This window comes from Salminus brasiliensis, chromosome 2, assembly GCF_030463535.1.
Source record: "Salminus brasiliensis chromosome 2, fSalBra1.hap2, whole genome shotgun sequence".
In the NCBI taxonomy this organism is placed as follows: Eukaryota; Metazoa; Chordata; class Actinopteri; order Characiformes; family Bryconidae; genus Salminus; species Salminus brasiliensis.
Window position 1 is genome coordinate 53,032,315 of NC_132879.1, and position 20,819 is coordinate 53,053,133.

General features: G+C 42.6%; 1 protein-coding gene across 2 annotated transcripts in view; it reads right to left on the reverse strand.

Moving 5' to 3' along the window:
* Positions 1–13,897, reverse strand: part of elk3 (ETS transcription factor ELK3) — a 29,528-nt gene extending 15,631 nt beyond the window's left edge. For both annotated transcript variants that reach the window (XM_072673165.1, XM_072673164.1), the window contains exon 1: positions 13,599–13,897. The gene's annotated coding sequence lies outside the window, so the exon portion shown is untranslated. The remainder of the gene's footprint in view (positions 1–13,598) is intronic.
* Positions 13,898–20,819: the final 6,922 nt, after the last annotated feature.

The following is a 20,819-nucleotide window of genomic DNA, read 5'->3' on the forward strand; positions in this document are numbered from 1 at the left end:
TTTCATATAAGCTTCAGACGTTTTCAGTTTTCTCCATGGTTTGAACCCTGTAGCTTCTCTGTACACTATGTAAAGTTAAGGGCGTTTTTGCATTTGTAAAGTTGCCTTGTTTTTCTTAAAATATGCCTTATCATCGCTGGTGGACACTACTTAGTAATTAATTAGTAATTAATATTAATTATGTTAGTAGACATAAATGACTTATACTTTTATTGAATTACATTTCCCATATAAAAAATACTAACACTTTTTTGCTGACTTTTAGACTTTTAATGTACTCATTACATTTTTAAAGACCACAATTTTTGGCAAATTTTAATTTATTTATTAAAATTGCATCATTTTACTTGGATGGTCCGCTGTGGAGGTCTTTTAGATATTCACCGGACATTCAGCTAACATTTAACTAAATGTCTATTAAATGCAACCGAACTCTATAACTGTAACCTTAACTTTAGCCCTAGTCCTAGCCCCAACCATAAACCTAACCCTAGCCCTAACCATGTACCTAACCCTAGCCCTAGCCATAAACCTAACCCTAGCCCTAACCATATACCTAACCCTAGCCCTAGCCATAAACCTAACCCTAGCCCTAACCATAAACCTAACCCTAGTCCTAGCCATAAACCTAACCCTAGCCCTAGCCATAAACCTAACCCTAGCCCTAGCCATAAACCTAACCCTAGCCCTAGCCATAAACCTAACCCTAGCCCTAACCATATACCTAACCCTAGCCCTAAACCTAACCCTAGCCCTAGCCATAAACCTAACCCTAGCCCTAACCATATACCTAACCCTAGACCTAACCCTAGCCATAAATTTGACCCTAGCCCTAACCATATACCTAACCCTAGCCCTAGCCATAAATTTGACCCTAGCCCTAACCATGTATCTAGCCCTAACCCTAGCCATAAACCTAACCCTAGCCCTAACTCTAACCACTGTGGCTGGTCTGATTCCTCGGCCAGGCAAGCTCACCACGCTGCACCAATAAGAGTCCTTGAGCAAGACTCCCAACTCTACATTCAGCGACCTGGATAAGAAGATTCAGAGACGGGTGACTCTGGATACGAGCCCCCGCCGTAAACCAAACGTACTTCTTCCACCAAATCACCCCCAATCACTGCTGTTTCAACGACCTGGTGAAACTGAGCAATCCTGATAGCCCCGCCATCAACACGCTGTGTGTCTCCTGAGTGCGTCAGCCAGACACAAGGTGAGTGTGTGTGTGTGTGTGTGTGTAAGCGAGACTTATTCAGCGGCAGCAGAAACTCTGTGCTGATTTAGTGTCTGAGGGAAGAGAACATTAGCTGCTTTGTTCAGGCTGCTCTACCTTACAGCCCACAGATGAACACAGACTACATCACCACTGGGGGAGCTGGGGGAGGAGGAGACGGGGAGAACATCTACTCCTGCTTCAAAACTGGAGTAGCTTTGCACACCTAAAGCCTCTAAACAGCACACAGAGGTTCAGAGGTTTCACAGGTTAACCCTCTGGAGTCTGAGGGCATGTTTTTTTGCAGATCTTCTTAAATTCGCCTTTAAAGGCACATGTATACGAGAAAACGCCTACATGTTTCATATCAAAATGTTCAGAAGAACCCCACCTCTCTCTGTAATGATACCTAATGTGACCTAGAGTGCTGTGTGAAGAGGTAATCTGACCCTAAACCTGAAAATTAAAGTCCGATTTTAGACATTCTGAATATTTCCTGTAAAAACATATCTCGTGTGGATGAATTATTTTGGGGCTTGAAACAGGTTTACCAGAGTCTGACGTTCACAACAGCAGTGGGGTGTACAAATAAAAGACGAATCCTGAGAGTCCATTGGTCAGTTTCACAAAACATCAAGAAACATAAAATTTAATTTTAATTACATTTAAAAATGTCCCCTCATTTCCACCCTAATACTTTAACATTTCACTAGTAATGACACGGTTATTGCCTGGATTATTCATGTGTAATAAACAGCTATAAGACACTTCATTTTAGGGGTGTAAGAAAATATCAATATATCAAAGTATTGCAATATTATCTTTTGTAATACTGTATCAACAGTTTTGATTATTTTGAGTGTTTTGATTATTAATTAATAAGGTAAAGGTAAAAGTGCACGTACTTGTCACTGTACAGTGTACACTGTACAGCGAAATGTGTCCTCCACATTTAACCCATCTGGTAGTGAACACACACACACACACACACGTGTGTTAGGGGCAGTGAGTATACACACACACCCAGAGCGGTGGGCAGCCAACTCCAGCGCCCGGGGAGCAGAGAGGGTAAAGGGCCTTGCTCAAGGACCCAACAGTGGCAGCTTGACGAGCCCGGGAATCGAACCCACAACCCTGTTATCGATATCCCGGTTCTCTAACCGCTGAGCCACCACTGCTATATTGCTATACTGCATATATAGTTTATATGTAAACATCCCCAAAATCTCCCCAACTCATCCTAAAAGTTTTGGCTGGAGCAACACCATCCTTCCAGAGAACACAGTTCCACTGCTCCACAGCTCAATGCTGGGGGGCTTTATACCCCTTTAGCTAGTCCACACCTGGCATAGGGCATGATGCCAATCCTATTCTATTGGCAATACTTCTCTACAGGCACTAGACAAGCGGTGTGTCTGCACATCTGTGTCAGCAATGGGCGCAACTTAAAGTAGCTGAATGCATTCATTAGAAGAGGTGTCCATAAATATGTGGACAAATGGGGTGTATACTACTATACTATCCGTTTGACATATTTACTTCGTGCAGAAATGATGTGCACACCTGAATCAGGTAAATTCCTCTCTTTCAGTGGATGCACTGACATTCCAGCATTCCAGAAATACTTGTAGATCATGATCTTTAGGCTTTATTTCCCATACATTTTCCCAACAGGCCTAGATGAATGTAGACTTCCTCGGTTTTCTGATTTCTGGACATGGTTAAAGAAGTTAGATGAAAAAAAAAAACATGCATGGAAAAGAAGGTGTAGGACACAAACATCCTCTGGCTAAGGGTAGGGCCAGCAATGATGAAAAAAAGACAGACCTGCTAGTGTTACTATTTAATACTCAGAAGACAAGCTTAAAACTCAAAATCAGGTATAATAAATAAAATATACCAGAGAATATAATATTCAGGACATACATGACAGAACATCCTGTTTAGAACTTTGGTTTCATTTATACGGTTCTCCTTTTTTTTTAAAATAGATATTGTCACAAGGCAGGACTTCCAACACTGGCCTGGGGAATTACCCCTTTAAATGTCCACAAACCACCTGCGGACTGACGGCTCTGTCCCTAACTACTACACTTAGAAAATAGTTGAGCCAGCGTTCTTCAGTAAAGGCAGTGGTCCTATAAAAACTAAGGCAGCTCATAGAACCCCTTGGATACTTACTACACTATTGACAATTTAAGGGTTCTTTATAATATAGAACCATAGCAATTTACAGTACCACTTACATAACCAAATGAGGGCTTACTATACTGTTAAAAAAGAGGGTTCTTTAAGGGTTCTTTAGTTAAGGCAGTGGTTCTATATACAACCATAGCAACTCATAGAACAACACGGATGCATATTACACTCAACACAAGTGCCTTCAAGGGTTCTTTAGAAAATGCAGTGGTTCCATACATAACCATGGTAACTCAAATAACCAATTGGGTGCTTATTATACTCCTAAAAAAGGTTCTTTAAGGGTTCTTTAGTAAAGGCAGTGGTTCCACACAGAACCATGGCAACTCAAATAACCAACTGGGTGCTTATTATACTCTTAAAACATAGGGTTATTTAAGGGTTCTTTAATAAAAAGGCAGTGGTTTTATATAGAACCAGTGCAACTCAAATAACAATTTGGGTGCTTATTATACTCTCTAAACATATGGTTATTTAAGGGTTCTTTAGTAAAGGCAGTGGTTCTATATAGAACCAGTGCAACTCAAATAATTTGGGTGCTTATTATACTCCTAAAAAAGGTTCTTTAAGGGTTCTTTAGTAAAGGCAGTGGTTCTATATAGAACCAGTGCAACTCAAATAATTTGGGTGCTTATTATACTCCTAAAAAAGGTTCTTTAAGGGTTCTTTAGTAAAGGCAGTGGTTCTATATAGAACCAGTGCAACTCAAATAACCAACTGGGTGCTTATTATACTCTTAAAACATAGGGTTATTTAAGGGTTCTTTAGTCAAGGCAGTGGTTTTATATAGAACCAGTACAACTCAAATAACAATTTGGGTGCTTATTATACTCCTAAAAAAGGTTCTTTAAGGGTTCTTTAGTAAAGGCAGTGGTTCTATATAGAAGTATTGCAACTCAAAGAACCATTTGGATGCTTTAATAGTTCTTTGCCTGTTCTTTTAAAAGGTTCTTCCCATTCCTGGTTTGTGGATTGGTCCATATAGAACCTTAAAAAAAGGGTTCCACTATGATTAGGAGTCAAAGACTACTGATTTTAGTACCACACAGACCGTTTTTGCTTAGAGAGTATAACTACAGAGCTATAGAGCTGGCAGTTTGTGGCGTATGGTGTAATTTACTCCTCTGAATTTAAAGGGTTAGTACAGTTCAGTGTTATGCATGTGGTGAAAAATGACCTACATGATACTGAGAGGAACCAAGACTTTCTTAATCTCTGCAACCTGTCCCATCCATCATTCGTCCTCGGGAGAAGGCTGGCTCCGAAGGCCTCTGTAAAACGCCAGCTCACCCTGTTTGACTGAGTTACAGGCACCAGAGGGTATGATGTAACTGTCGTTAAAATCACTGTGTGATAAGTGCCATCAGCACCACACACATGCATGAACTGCATGAAGCTGCAAATTGCACAGGGACTGATTAGATGAAAGAGTGAGAGAGTGAAAGAGAGTGAAAGAGAGAGAAAGTGTACAGCAGATAGAGAGTAACAGGCTGGCTGACTCACTGGTGTGGATAACGCTGACAGTGAACATGTTTTATTGGCAGAGAGGAACTCCCTGATTGCCATGTGGCTTATTTGGGGAAAGTCTTTGTCATGTTTCTGACAAACCCTAACACACACACCAGCACGCCCACTGTCCGTTCTACTGAACTCCAGCGATCCTTTCATTAATCAGCTTTAAACGTCTGCAGACGTTAGTATTGTTCAGTTACTAATCTTAGAGCCAGCACACGCCAAGCCAATAAATACCAATAAACCCTGGCCAGGGTTGATGGGCCATGCTTGTGCTTACTGTTGGGAGAATTTAGAATGGTGTCCTTTCCTCACAGGCTTGACAGCAGTTCATCAGTTCCTTTTTTTAACATTTTAAAAACATTGAAATATTAAAATGTTGGTGATTTCAGGGTTGCAGTGCTCTGGTCTGGTGCCATTGCTAGGTTTCTGCCCGCGGTTTGTTGTTTGTTGGGTTGGTGTGCTCTGGTTTGTTGGGTGGTGTTTGTTGGGTTGATGTGCCCTGGTTTGTTGGTGTTTGGTTGGTGTGCTCTGGTTTGTTGGTGTTTGGTTGGTGTGCTCTGGTTTGTTGGTGTTTGGTTGGAGTGGACTGCTTTGTTGGTGTTTGGTTGGTTGGAGTGGACTGCTTTGTTGGTGTTTGGTTGGTTGGAGTGGACTGCTTTGTTGGTGTTTGGTTGGTGTGCTCTGGTTTGTTGGTGTTTGGTTGGAGTGGACTGCTTTGTTGGTGTTTGGTTGGTGTGCTCTGGTTTGTTGGTGTTTGGTTGGTGTGCTCTGGTTTGTTGGTGTTTGGTTGGTGTGCTCTGGTTTGTTGGTGTTTGGTTGGTGTGCTCTGGTTTGTTGGTGTTTGGTTGGTTGGAGTGGACTGCTTTGTTGGTGTTTGGTTGGTGTGCTCTGGTTTGTTGGTGTTTGGTTGGTGTGCTCTGGTTTGTTGGTGTTTGGTTGGTGTGCTCTGGTTTGTTGGTGTTTGGTTGGTTGGAGTGGACTGCTTTGTTGGTGTTTGGTTGGTGTGCTCTGGACTGCTTTGTTGGTGTGGACTGCTTTGTTGGTGTGCTCTGGTTTGTTGGTGTTTGGTTGGTTGGAGTGGACTGCTTTGTTGGTGTGGACTGCTTTGTTGGTGTGCTCTGGTTTGTTGGTGTTTGGTTGGTTGGAATGGACTGCTTTGTTGATGTTTGGTTGGTGTGGACCCCCCTCCCCCCCAATTCACACGGGTTCACCAGGTTCATCAGCTCCTCTTCTAAACACTGTTAAACTACTGCCAGTGTTGCTGTTTGTTAGGCAGGTATATGCTGTGGCCGAGATTCTATGCTCCAGTGTCCAGGCTGTTCGTCTAGCTGACCGTTTACCACAGCAGATGGTTTGGAGCCGCTGTGTTACTGGTATGTGAACGTTTTGGTTAGATGCTAAAGTTATCTGTTGGAGACCACAGAGAGAGAGAGAGTGAGTAAGTGTGACACACAAACACACATGCACACACACCCAGTTAGACCAGTTACCCACACAGGCCAGACCAGATGAAGTCCAGGATGTTTCCACGGTGACAAAGGAGGATGTGGTCAGGAAGGACTAAGTCTCTGCCAAGACAGGCTGGAGATATTTACCAGGAAGTTTGAGACACGGACACACACACACTGATTTCTATTCACTAGCACTGTATGACACATATTTACACAGTCATTCGGGAGTCCCAATCCAGATCAATAAGTGCTATCTCTCTCTCTCTTTACCTCTCTCTCTCTCTCACACACACACACACACACACACACACACACACACACACACACACACACACACACACACACACACACACCCTATCCCGCTGTTCTGCTCTTTTTTTTTTTTTTGCTATTTTTTTTGCAAACCCCCAAAGAGGCGAAATAAAACTGTTTCCTGCTCCAGCATCCTCTGGAGCTGAGCATCTGTGTTAAGCGACCGTAAAACTGTCTAAATCAGGACTTCCTTCAATTCTCCTTTGAAGGGCGTCTTCCTGGGAATGCCGCTCCCAAACTGAAAGGTAGGAATTCCTGCTGCAGGGAGCCGGCCGGAAACTCTGGGACAAGGGGACCGCACAGACATTGGGCACAAATGGAAGATTTCCTCTTGTTTCCTCTTCCGGACTCCAGCCAAATCTATTGTTGGGGTGAGCGAGTGACTCATCCGCATATTCAAACAACACGAACGGATCACTCCTGCAGTGTGACATTACTAATTCAACTCTCCGTTCAACAATGATTTCACCTGGCAAGCTGATACCTGGTGATGCCTGGACTTCCCCTGGCACTCAGCAACAGCACGGTGGCACCATCAGATCCTCCCTGGGCAGACTGACGTCACTGCAAGCATATTCCCGAACCTCAGTGTGGGTTAACCTCTTAAACTTCAGGCTTTTATTCACCAAGTACCATATTCATAGTTCACCATTTGTCACCTTTTGACGTATGTAAATCTGGCAGTTGTTCTTTGCAAACTGTCCAAATTTCATGGTGAATGGACCAACAGAAATGCTTCCAAAATTACTTGGAATAAAATCCAGGTTTAATTCTCCTGTAGAGCTGGTGTTTTGGAGGTACAAGGTTTTTGCATGACAGCAGCAAATCATTCGGTAACTACAACAAGACTAAGATTAAGTCTTGCAGTTGAACCCATTAAAGATTAAGGGCTTGTATGTACAGTTCTTTGAAGCTATCGCACCAGTCAAAAGTTTGGACACAGCTGGTTGAATGTGTACTGATCATCATATCTTGGATGGCCATATTTTTAATCTTCAAAAAAAAAAAAAGAGGACACTGGGGACACCCAGGTCTCCACCGTAGTTAGGATGTCGTGGCTAGGGGGGGTTTCAGGTAGACCTAAGTTGTAGGACCATTCAATCTACAGCTTCTACAGCTTAGGCTTATTTGAAACCCTCCAGCCAAGGCATCCTAGGAGTCCCCAGTGTCCTCTTTTTTGAAAAAAACAAAACAAATATGGTCATCCTAGCATTTGGAGCAAATGTTTTTAGGATGACGATCAGCACACATTCAATCAGGTGTATCCAAATTTTTGACTGGTACTGTAAATAAAGATTCAGAACAAAACACAGACTGCTTACATACACTACATGTCCAAATGTTTGTGGACACCCCTTTCTAATGAATGCATTCAGGCTGCACCCAATGCTTGTCTAGTCCCTGAATAAAGCCCCCCGCAATGAGCTGTGGAGCAGTGGAGGAACTGTGTTCTCTGGAAGGACGGTTGGTGCTCCATCCAGTACTTTTGAAATGAATTATTGAGTTGGGGATGATGAGGTGGGGTGGTGATCATCCAACATCCTGACCTCACTAACACTCTTGTCGCTAGATGCAATTACATCCTCACAGCAATGTTGTTCCAAAATCTAATAGAAAGCCTTCTTCTCTGGACAGCAGAGACAGTTACTCCAACAAAAGCAGAAAAAAACTCATTTTAATGCCCTTAAATTCTGAAGAAACAGTGAATGAGCAGGTGTCCCAATACTTTTGTCAATATAGTGTCCTTCATTCTTCAAGACATAGTAACACAAACTTCCTGTATGGTATGAAGAGAAGTGGTAAGACGGATGCGATGTTGGCCCTTTAGAAAATGAATAATCCTTAAAATGAGCAATTTGTACTTGAAGCACTTAACTTCAGACGAGCGTCTGAAAGTGGGCTATCATGATGGACCTGCTCAAAAACTCGACCACCCCACAGGAAGAAACACACAGCTAATAACGTGGCACCACACGGGGAGAGTGTGTGCTGTTTCAGGATTGAATCTGAATTATTATTTTTTTATATTATTTAATAACTGAATAATAAGCTTATGGGTAAAGGACTGAGGTTAAAAAGAGCACGTATTCAGTCTGGAATGAAGAAGTTCCTCAGCTCTGGGCTTTCAACCGAGTTCCTTTCCACCATTTGTGACAAGAACAGGATAGTCCAAGTAGTGGATGAAGAATTCTGGAGTGAAGCTCTGAATTTCCCCACTCAAAAGCTTTAAACCTACCTGCCCTTCAAAACGTCTGCCTCTCTGAAACATGAGACTCCATGCGGAGTCGCGTTTACCTACATACACTACATGGACAAAAGTATTGGGACACCTGCTGATTTACTGTTTCTTCTGAAATCAAGGCTATTAAAAAGAGTTTTTCCTGCTTCTGTTGAAGTAACTGTCTCTAGTGTCCAGGGAAGAAGGTTTTCTATAGATTATGATTGCACTGCATCCGAAAGTACTGGATAGAGCACCATCATCTTTCCAGAAAACACAGTTGCACCGCTTCATGTTTATCTGCTCCCAGAGAATCAAACAATCAGACAAGCTGTGTATTTGCATTTGCACATCTGTGTCAGCAATCATTTATTAGAAGAAGGGTGTCCACAAACATTTGGACATGTAGTGTACTTTATAGTAGTTTAGCTGTAATTAATTATTGAATCTGGACAATAGGCCTTAAGGTTAACAGCTGATAATACGCCCCTATAACTGAAGGCTTATTAATACTGTGTGATTAATATGACCATTTATGATCCATTAACTAGAAGGAACACCGACAAGGGCCACCATCACTGGAGCCCACGCTGGAGCCAGAGCTCCAAGATCTTGGAGGCTGCCCCCCCCCCCCCACTTTAACACACACTAACACATGCAAACTGCAGCAGCCCAGTCACTTTTAATGTCCATGCACTACACACACATATGCAAGCAAGTCCCTCCGCTGCAGCGTGAGCGGAAACCCGTAATGAGATTAGTTGGTGTGTATGTGTATGTGTGTGTGTGTGTGTGTGTGTGCAGACATTACTTAGCCATGACTAAATGTGGTGGAAAAAATCTGAACCTAAGGCCGTCACAGTCACAGGGCTTCTTTTACCCTCACCAGCACTCCTCCTCGAGGCTCCGGGACCACCTCACCTGAATCCGACCCAAGGCGGGAGCGCCTCAGGGACGGGCCACTTTATCAGAGCGAAGACTAAAAGCCCTGAGACGCAGACGAAAGCCAAGGCAGGCAGATGCATGGACTGAAGTTTCTTTGTTGGCCCCAGTGAGTCATTTTCGAGCCGCTGTCTGCTGCCAGTTTCTAAGCGGAAGGCGCATGGCAATTAGTCTGCTGCTGTTTCCACACAGACCAGGCGCTCTGCTAGCGCTGTTAAAGGGCCAGCAGCAGCGGCCGGGGCGGCAGGAGGAACGGCAGCAGATGAGTGGACATTACAGCACTCGAGATGAACAAAGGAAAGAGGGGAAAAGAAGGGGCAAGTGGGCAGGGAGGGTTTGAGCTTTCAAACTGAGTAAGGAAGGGCTGCCAGTGGCAGAATACAGGCAGTTTTTAGCTTCGTCATTTTAAGCAGGCGAAACTTCCTCAAGTGCAAGTACACACACACACACACACACACACACAGACACACACACACAGACAGACAGACAGAGTGGAAAAAGAGACTTCATTCAACTCACGCAGAGCAGAGTACTGAACAGTACCCATTAAACACCTATAACAGAGTACCTAGCAGCACTGAACAGGACCTATTGAGTACACACAGCAGAGTACTGAACATATAGCAGAATAGTGAACAGCACTCATTAAGTACACATAAAACAATATACACCTATAGCATAATACTTAACAGTTTAAAATACCTACAGCAGAGTACTGAACTGTTCCCAGTAAAAATACCTATAGCAGAGTACTGAACAACACACATTAAGTGCACATATAGCAATGTACTGAATGGTACCTGTTAAGCACCTACTGAACAGTTCACAATAAACACTTATTGCATAGTACTGAACAGTGCGTATTAGATACACCTACAGCAGAGTACTGATCAGTACCCAGTAAAACACCTACAGCAGAGTACTGATCAGTACCCATTAAAATACCTACAGCAGAGTACTGAACAGTACCCATTAAAATACCTACAGCAGAGTACTGAACAGTACCCAGTAAAATACCTACAGCAGAGTACTGATCAGTACCCAGTAAAACACCTACAGCTGAGTACTGATCAGTATCCAGTAAAATACCTACAGCAGAGTACTGATCAGTACCCAGTAAAACACCTACAGCAGAGTACTGATCAGTACCCATTAAAATACCTACAGCAGAGTACTGAACAGTACCCAGTAAAACACCTACAGCTGAGTACTGATCAGTATCCAGTGAAATACCTACAGGAGAGTACTGAAAAATACCCAGTAAAATACCTACAGCAGAGTACTGAACAGTATCCAGTAAAACACCTACAGCAGAGTACTGAACAGTACCCAGTAAAATACATACAGCAGAGTACTGATCAGTACCCAGTAAAATACCTACAGCAGAGTACTGAACAGTACCCAGTAAAATACCTACAGCTGAGTACTGATCAGTACCCAGTAAAACACCTACAGCAGAGTACTGATCAGTACCCAGTAAAACACCTATCCCAGAGTACTGAACAATACCCAGTAAAATACCTACAGCTGAGTACTGATCAGTACCCAGTAAAACACCTACAGCAGAGTACTGATCAGTACCCAGTAAAACACCTATCCCAGAGTACTGAACAATACCCAGTAAAATACCTACAGCAGAGTACTGATCAGTACCCAGTAAAACACCTACAGCAGAGTACTGATCAGTACCCAGTAAAACACCTACAGCAGAGTACTGATCAGTACCCAGTAAAATACCTACAGCAGAGTACTGATCAGTACCCAGTAAAACACCTACAGCAGAGTACTGATCAGTATCCAGTAAAATACCTACAGCAGAGTACTGAACAGTACTCAGTAAAATACCTACAGCAGAATACTGATCAGTACCCAGTGAAATACCTACAGCTGAGTACTGATCAGTACCCAGTAAAACACCTACAGCAGAGTACTGATCAGTACCCAGTAAAACACCTACAGCAGAGTACTGATCAGTATCCAGTAAAACACCTACAGCAGAGTACTGATCAGTATCCAGTAAAATACCTACAGCAGAGTACTGAACAGTACTCAGTAAAATACCTACAGCAGAATACTGATCAGTACCCAGTGAAATACCTACAGGAGAGTACTGAACAGTACCCAGTAAAATACCTACAGCAGAGTACTGAACAGTACCCAGTAAAATACCTATCCCAGAGTACTGATCAGTACCCAGTAAAATACCTACAGCAGAGTACTGATCAGTACCCAGTAAAATACCTACAGCAGAGTACTGATCAGTACCCAGTAAAATACCTATCCCAGAGTACTGATCAGTACTCAGTAAAATACCTACAGCAGAGTACTGATCAGTACCCAGTAAAATACCTACAGCAGAGTACTGATCAGTACCCAGTAAAATACCTATCCCAGAGTACTGATCAGTACTCAGTAAAATACCTACAGCAGAGTACTGATCAGTACTCAGTAAAATACCTACAGCAGAGTACTGATCAGTACCCAGTAAAATACCTACAGCAGAGTACTCATCAGTACCCAGTAAAATACCTACAGCAGAGTACTCATCAGTACCCAGTAAAATACCTACAGCAGAGTACTGATCAGTATCCAGTAAAATACCTACAGCAGAGTACTGATCAGTACCCAGTAAAATACCTACAGCAGAGTACTCATCAGTACCCAGTAAAATACCTACAGCAGAGTACTGATCAGTACTCAGTAAAATACCTACAGCAGAGTACTGAACAGTACCCAGTAAAACACCTACAGCAGAGTACTGAACAGTACCCATTACATGCCTCTAGCAGAGTACTGAACAATACCCAGTAAAATACCTACAGCAGAGTACTGAACAGTACTCAGTAAAATACCTATCCCAGAGTACTGATCAGTACCCAGTAAAATACCTACAGCAGAGTACTGAACAGTACCCAGTAAAATACCTACAGCAGAGTACTGATCAGTACCCAGTAAAATACCTACAGCAGAGTACTGATCAGTACCCAGTAAAACACCTATCCCAGAGTACTGATCAGTACCCAGTAAAACACCTATCCCAGAGTACTGATCAGTACCCAGTAAAACACCTATCCCAGAGTACTGATCAGTACCCAGTAAAACACCTACAGCAGAATACTGATCAGTATCCAGTAAAATACCTACAGCAGAATACTGATCAGTACCCAGTAAAACACCTATCCCAGAGTACTGATCAGTACTCAGTAAAATACCTACAGCAGAATACTGATCAGTACCCAGTAAAACACCTATCCCAGAGTACTGATCAGTATCCAGTAAAATACCTACAGCAGAATACTGATCAGTACCCAGTAAAACACCTACAGCAGAGTACTGAACAGTACCCAGTAAAACACCTACAGCAGAATACTGATCAGTACCCAGTAAAACACCTACAGCAGAATACTGATCAGTACTCTGTAGGTACACAGAGAGCACAGCACTGATCAGTACCTATTGAGTACCTAAAGCAGAGTACCGAACAGCACTTCTTGAGTACTAAACAGCTCATAACACAGTCACACTCAGCCTGACATATGAAACACACACACACACACACACACACACACACACACACACACACGGTGTTAAACACTAGCCCTGTAGTCAGTATGGGCTACAGGCTAGCCTCCTCCTCAGCTCTCTGCACTAGAAGAGCTTCTCGCTACTTTTACTCAGTAATGTCTGAACACTTGCTCAACTCCGCTCGAACCCGGTGAACACGCAGTGAGGAGTGTGTGCTTACCTGTGAGTAATGCTCGGGATTTTCAGCATCTATTAAAAACAATTCCGTAAAATGTCCAGGTTTTCCATGCTGTCGGTCGACTCGGCAGCACAGTCTGACTGTAATGGGATCCCCACTGTTTTTTCACCTCTCTCTCTCTCTCTCTCTCTCTCTCTCTCTCTCTCTCTCTCTCTCTCTCTCTCGCTCTCTCTCTCTCTGAGCAGGAAGTTGGTGCAGGCAGACAGCGAGCCGGCTCACTTCCTCTCGCGCGCTGTTCCCCAGGCGCTCGAGCCGTCTGTGTAAACACGCTTTCCCTCCTCTCTCGCGCGCGCTGATGATGGCGCACACACACATACACATTAACACACACGCACGCACACACACACACGCACACACACACTCAGTAATATTGTAATCCGAATCTGTGCCCAAAGCTGCTCCGACTGACGTCACCATCTTCCTGCCCGGGACCGCTGGGAGGAGCCCGTGTTCCTTCCTCCACATGTGTGTGTGTGTGTGTGTGTGTGTGTGTGTGTGTGCTTTATCTCTCTAAGAATATAAGAGTGAAACACCCTCACTGATTTAAAGGTCTGAAAACATCATTTCACGCGCAGGAAATGAATTTAAGCTCAGAGGATAAACAGAGCAGCTCCCAGACATGAAGATCAGCTCCAGACTGTTCCACTCGGTTCAGTTCGGTTCAGTTCGGTTCAGTTCATTCAGCTTAGTTTGTTCAATTGAGTTCAATTAGTTCAATTATATTTAATTAAATTGAGTGTAGTTCAATTCAATTGAGTTCAGTTAGTTCAATTCTATTTGATTCAGTTGAGTTCAGGTCTGTATAATTCAGTTGAGTTCAGGTCTGTTTGATTCAGTTGAGTTCAGTTAGTTTAGGTCTGCTTGATTCAGTTGAGTTCAGGTCTATTTGATTCAGTTGAGTTCAGTTAGTTCAGGTCTGTTTGATTCAGTTGAGTTCAGGTCTGTTTGATTCAGTTGAGTTCAGGTCTATTTGATTCAGTTGAGTTCAGTTAGTTCAGGTCTGTATAATTCAGTTGAGTTCAGGTCTGTTTGATTCAGTTGAGTTCAGGTCTGTTTGATTCAGTTGAGTTCAGTTAGTTCAGGTCTGTTTGATTCAGTTGAGTTCAGGTCTGTTTGATTCAGTTGAGTTCAGGTCTGCTTGATTCAGTTGAGTTCAGTTAGTTCAGGTCTGTTTGATTCAGTTGAGTTCAGTTGAGTTCAGGTCTGTTTGATTCAGTTGAGTTCAGTTAAGTTCAGGTCTGTTTGATTCAGTTGAGTTCAGGTCTGGATAATTCAGTTGAGTTCAGGTCTGTTTGATTCAGTTGAGTTCAGGTCTGTATAATTCAGTTGAGTTCAGGTCTGTTTGATTCAGTTGAGTTCAGGTCTGTATAATTCAGTTGAGTTCAGGTAGTTCAATTCTATTTGATTCATTTGAGTTCAGTTCTGTTTGATTCAGTTGAGTTCAGTTAAGTTCAGGTCTGTTTGATTCAGTTGAGTTCAGGTCTGTATAATTCAGTTGAGTTCAGGTCTGTTTGATTCAGTTGAGTTCAGGTCTGTATAATTCAGTTGAGTTCAGGTCTGTTTGATTCAGTTGAGTTCAGGTCTGTATAATTCAGTTGAGTTCAGGTCTGTTTGATTCAGTTGAGTTCAGGTCTGTATAATTCAGTTGAGTTCAGGTCTGTTTGATTCAGTTGAGTTCAGGTCTGTATAATTCAGTTGAGTTCAGGTCTGTTTGATTCAGTTGAGTTCAGTTGAGTTCAGGTCTGTATAATTCAGTTGAGTTCAGGTCTGTATAATTCAGTTGAGTTCAGGTCTGTTTGATTCAGTTGAGTTCAGGTCTGTATAATTCAGTTGAGTTCAGGTCTGTTTGATTCAGTTGAGTTCAGGTCTGTATAATTCAGTTGAGTTCAGGTCTGTTTGATTCAGTTGAGTTCAGGTCTGTATAATTCAGTTGAGTTCAGGTCTGTTTGATTCAGTTGAGTTCAGGTCTGTATAATTCAGTTGAGTTCAGGTCTGTTTGATTCAGTTGAGTTCAGTTGAGTTCAGGTCTGTATAATTCAGTTGAGTTCAGGTCTGTATAATTCAGTTGAGTTCAGGTCTGTTTGATTCAGTTGAGTTCAGGTCTGTATAATTCAGTTGAGTTCAGGTCTGTTTGATTCAGTTGAGTTCAGGTCTGTATAATTCAGTTGAGTTCAGGTCTGTTTGATTCAGTTGAGTTCAGTTGAGTTCAGGTCTATTTGATTCAGTTGAGTTCAGTTGAGTTCAGGTCTGTTTGATTCAGTTGAGTTCAGTTGAGTTCAGGTCTGTATAATTCAGTTGAGTTCAGGTCTGTTTGATTCAGTTGAGTTCAGGTCTGTTTGATTCAGTTGAGTTCAGGTCTATTTGATTCAGTTGAGTTCAGTTAGTTTAGGTCTATTTGATTCAGTTGAGTTCAGGTCTGTTTGATTCAGTTGAGTTCAGGTCTGCTTGATTCAGTTGAGTTCAGGTCTGTTTGATTCAGTTGAGTTCAGGTCTGTATAATTCAGTTGAGTTCAGTTGAGTTCAGGTCTGTTTGATTCAGTTGAGTTCAGTTGAGTTCAGGTTTATTTGATTCAGTTGAGTTCAGGTCTGTTTGATTCAGTTGAGTTCAGTTAGTTTAGGTCTATTTGATTCAGTTGAGTTCAGTTGAGTTCAGGTCTATTTGATTCAGTTGAGTTCAGGTCTGTTTGATTCAGTTGAGTTCAGTTAGTTTAGGTCTATTTGATTCAGTTGAGTTCAGTTGAGTTCAGGTCTATTTGATTCAGTTGAGTTCAGTTGAGTTCAGGTCTGTTTGATTCAGTTGAGTTCAGGTCTATTTGATTCAGTTGAGTTCAGGTCTGTTTGATTCAGTTGAGTTCAGTTAGTTTAGGTCTATTTGATTCAGTTGAGTTCAGTTAGTTTAGGTCTATTTGATTCAGTTGAGTTCAGTTGAGTTCAGGTCTATTTGATTACTGAATACAGACCCTGTGCTGGTGGGGTCTGGAGCAGCAGGACGCTGTGCTGCAGGTCTGTGAGGTACTCAGTGTGAGGGGCTTTGAGCTGCTGCTTTTGATAAAGTACCTCAGTCTGAGCTTTACAGGAGTGCCGGCACTTTTACCTACCTGTGGTTGAGTCTCCTCTGAAGGAAGCTGTGCAGACTCACCTGGTATTCAGTAAACTAATCAGAGCACAGCAGATATAGCTGTTACACAACCAGTCCAATCTCACCAGTTCATTTAGCTCATTCTCATTCTCTTCTCTTTTTCCCCCGTGTGTGTGTGTGTGTGTGTGTGTGTGTGTGTGTGTTTGATGCCTGTCAGAGTGAGAAATGGGGGCTCCACAGGGGAGTGGAACCATCTTCCAATTTCCTGGAGGGAAATCCTCTCACTGACAGGAAACTGAATCCCACTGCACACACACACACACACACACACACACACACACACACACACACACACACACACACAATTGCAAGCAATTCCTCTCTCTCATTATATATCACTGTCTCTCTGTCTCTCATATATTTCATAGCAGTGACAGTCAGACTGACAGACAGACGCTGTGTGTGTGTGTGTGTGTGTGTGTGTGTGTGAGCAGCAGTGTGTTTAAGGAGCAGTGTGTGGAGTGCTGGTGGTTGTAATGAGGGACTCCACCCACTGGCGATGTGCTTGGGAAAGCTGGACACATGCAAGCAATTAAAAACTCAACAGTTGTGAAGAAGCTCCAAACTCCACTCAGACCACGACATCTAGTGGAGGATGTGAGAACTGCAGCCATACACCTTCACACTGCCAGTAAACCAGTGGCTCCCAGTCCTGTCCCAGTGCTCTGCACAGGGTGTGTGTTCCCCTGGTTCAGCATGTGAGCAGCTTGTTAATTAGCTATTTGAGTTACAGTGAGTTGGGTCTGGTCTGCTGGAGGAGAAAACGCTCAACATGAGCATTATGGGGGTCTAAGCCCAGGACTGGGATTAGGAACCTGTGGTGTATCACAGTATGTAGGCCAGCTGTATTGACATAATGCTTATTATTATATTCTGGTAGCAATGTATATTATTATTATTGTTATTATTATTATTAATAATAATAATAATACGTAATGTTTATTTAGTAATGTTGATACAACAACTGTCTGTTAAATCTCCTTATTTAATCAAATCCACCAACTCCTATTTATTACTCATATTAAATATGAGCCACTCTGCCAAATACACTATATGGACAAAAGTATTGGGACACATCTCTTAATCTTAATTCAGGTGTGTTTCATTCTGTCCCATTGCCACAGCTTTATAAAATCAAGCCCATAGCCATGCAGTCTGCCTTTCCGTGAAAGAATGGGAGGTTCTAAGGAGCTCACTGAACTCCAGCTTGGTTTTATAATAGGAGCCACTGCCGTGAGAGGTATTATTATTGAACAGTAGAAGTGCTTAGGAGGAACCACAGAGAGCCACTCAGCTGTCAAGTGTCAGACCACGTAAAGTTACAGAGCGGGGTCAGGGCCGAGTGCTGAGGAGACTAGTGCATACATGAAGAATAGTGAAAGTATTAATGCCCTATCATGGATTTAGAATGGGATGTCATTAAAGCTCCTGTAGGTGTAATGTGTAGATGTCCCATTACTTGTATGTTGTGGCATGTGCCCCTAGTAGTAAACCCCCTCCCATTAATCCAAAACTTCCTCACTTCCACCACTAGACGGCGACATTCTGCATTCTTATGTACCGTCATACTGTAATAATCTAATGATGACTTAAATGCCACATCAGGCCAAAAACCTATCCCAGCTCAAAACAATTATGAATTGATGAAGATAAGAGAAAATGGTAGCAGCACACAGTCTATTAAACACACGAGTGCTGTTATACATAACCTTACAGTAAATACCTTTAAAAGTTTGTGAACTGAAATATCCACCCATCCTTCCATCCAATCATCTTCTTATCTGCTTCTTCCTGGTTAGGATCGCCAGGGGTCGACTATGCCAAAGTTTACATGGCCTCTGTTATAATCTGCCACTATTGTCATTAATATTACCACCATTAATCCCATTAAACACTTCAATGCTTATCACACACTGAGGTGTATTACTCAGTGACTACAGGGACTTCTGCACAAACTGGTGGCGCTTTTCTCTGCTAATAGAAGTTTGTAATACCACTTCGGGCCGCCGGCAGACCATAGGCTTTTTAAGGGATTAACCATCATTACATTCATTACAATCTCAGCTGTGATCACATCCTATTAAAACATCATTCAAAATGTTTTCATTATTTCCAGCTATTACACTCCAACACTTGCCATAATCAAGACTGATTTGTTTTTCTTAACAAAGTATTCTGGACAAAAGTATTGGGACACACTTCTTCATTCAGTCCCATTGCTACAAAATCAAGCCCCTAGCCACGCAGTCTGTCTTTCTTACACACATAAGTGAAAGAATGGGAGGCTGCTTTAAGTGGCACTGATAGCTGACACAGATGTGCAAATACACACACACACACACACACACACACACACACACACACAGCTTGTCTAGTGCCTTTAGAGAAGTGTTGTCAATACAATAGGACTCCCTGGAGCAGATAAACACCACGACTAATGCCAGGCGTTAATGCCCAGCATTGAGCTGTGGAGCAGTGGAGCTGTATTCTCTGAACTGGTGCTCCATCCAGTACTTCTGGGATGAGTTGGGGAGTCGGGGATGACGAGGTGGGGTGGTGATCATCATCCAACATCCTGACCTTGCTGATGTTCTTGTCACTGAATGCAATCAAATCCTCACAGCAATGCTCCTCCAAAATCTAGTAGAAAGTCTTCCTCCCTGGACAGTAGAGACAGTTACTCCAACAAAAGCAGGATGAAGTCTTTTTAATATTCTTGATTTTGGAAGAAACAGTTAATAAAGTAGCGTCCAAATACTTTTGTCCCAATACTTTTAACCTGGATTTGACCTTAAACTGATCTGGGTTAGTTTTATTAGGTTATATGGGTTAGTATTATTAGGACCAATATAATATAATGTAATATGCACACACACACAAGACAGTGTATGAAATAGTACAGTCTATAGCTCTGAGTTCAGGAGACAGGTCTGTTTAGAAAGAACTGTTAGTCTTGAATTTTCATTCTCACAGAAGGTTGCTGGATCCTGCGGGTGAGTCGACACAACACCCTGACACGAGGAAGGGCTGTGAACTCTCCCAGATTAGCAGTGAAATTGATTCACTCAGATCTAATCTGACACTCTCACGCCACACTTTCTAATCTCACATTTCTCACGCATTTCCTCTCCAGTCTTCTGAAGGAGCCAAGGAGAGTTCAACCCCCTGATTTCAATGAAATGGTTCACTGGAACTGCAAGTGAATCGTTTCTCAGCTTACTAAAAAACTCTGGCAAGAAAAACTAGGAAATATAGGGGAGAGAAAAGAGAAGGTGACAGAATGTGGCCCAGTTTTTCACAAAGAAAGATGGGTGTAGTTAGGCCTGTCACGATAACGAAAGTTTCTGGACGATTAATCGTCTCCTAAATTATCGCGATAAACGATAATATTGTAACATGCAGAGTAAAAAGCGATGTCTTTTATCTCCTTCAGAATGCCGTCTTTCACTTCATTATATAAAGCTGGAATGGCAGTTTGAGAGATGTATGTAGAGTATGTTTTCTTTGGTAATTCGTACTGCCTGTCAAACGTTTTCAGCATGTTTTTGAATGCTGGTTTTTCCACCGTATTTAACGGCAGCATCTCTTTGGCTATATAGTGAGTTACAGTATTTGTGATCCGTGATGGTCACCTGCTTGGACGCCCCCTCTCCAACCGGGTTCTTTGTTTCCACCTCGGTAAATTGAACTGGATGGTTGTGCTTTAAATGGGCTCTTAGGTTAGTTGTATTACCACCTTTTGTTGCCACTGTTTTTAGACAAAGACGACATACCGCCTCGTTAAAGCTGATGGGCTCTCCGCGCTCATTTGTCTTAAAGCCAAAGTGTTCCCACACTGGAGCAGTGCAATGTGGCTTTGAAACCAAGTCCATCTTGAATTACTTCTCCAAACTTTCTTTCTGTATCTGTGTAACTGTTTTTGCAAATTCCTATTAGCCTCGAATATGTTCGCCAGCTAACACGCCTCCACCTGCGTCTGCCTCCTCTGTGTGCAACGCACGTGTTTCCTATCCGATAAATGTCGCTGTCTGGCCCAGACATGTCTTCGCCTTAGACAGGGAGCC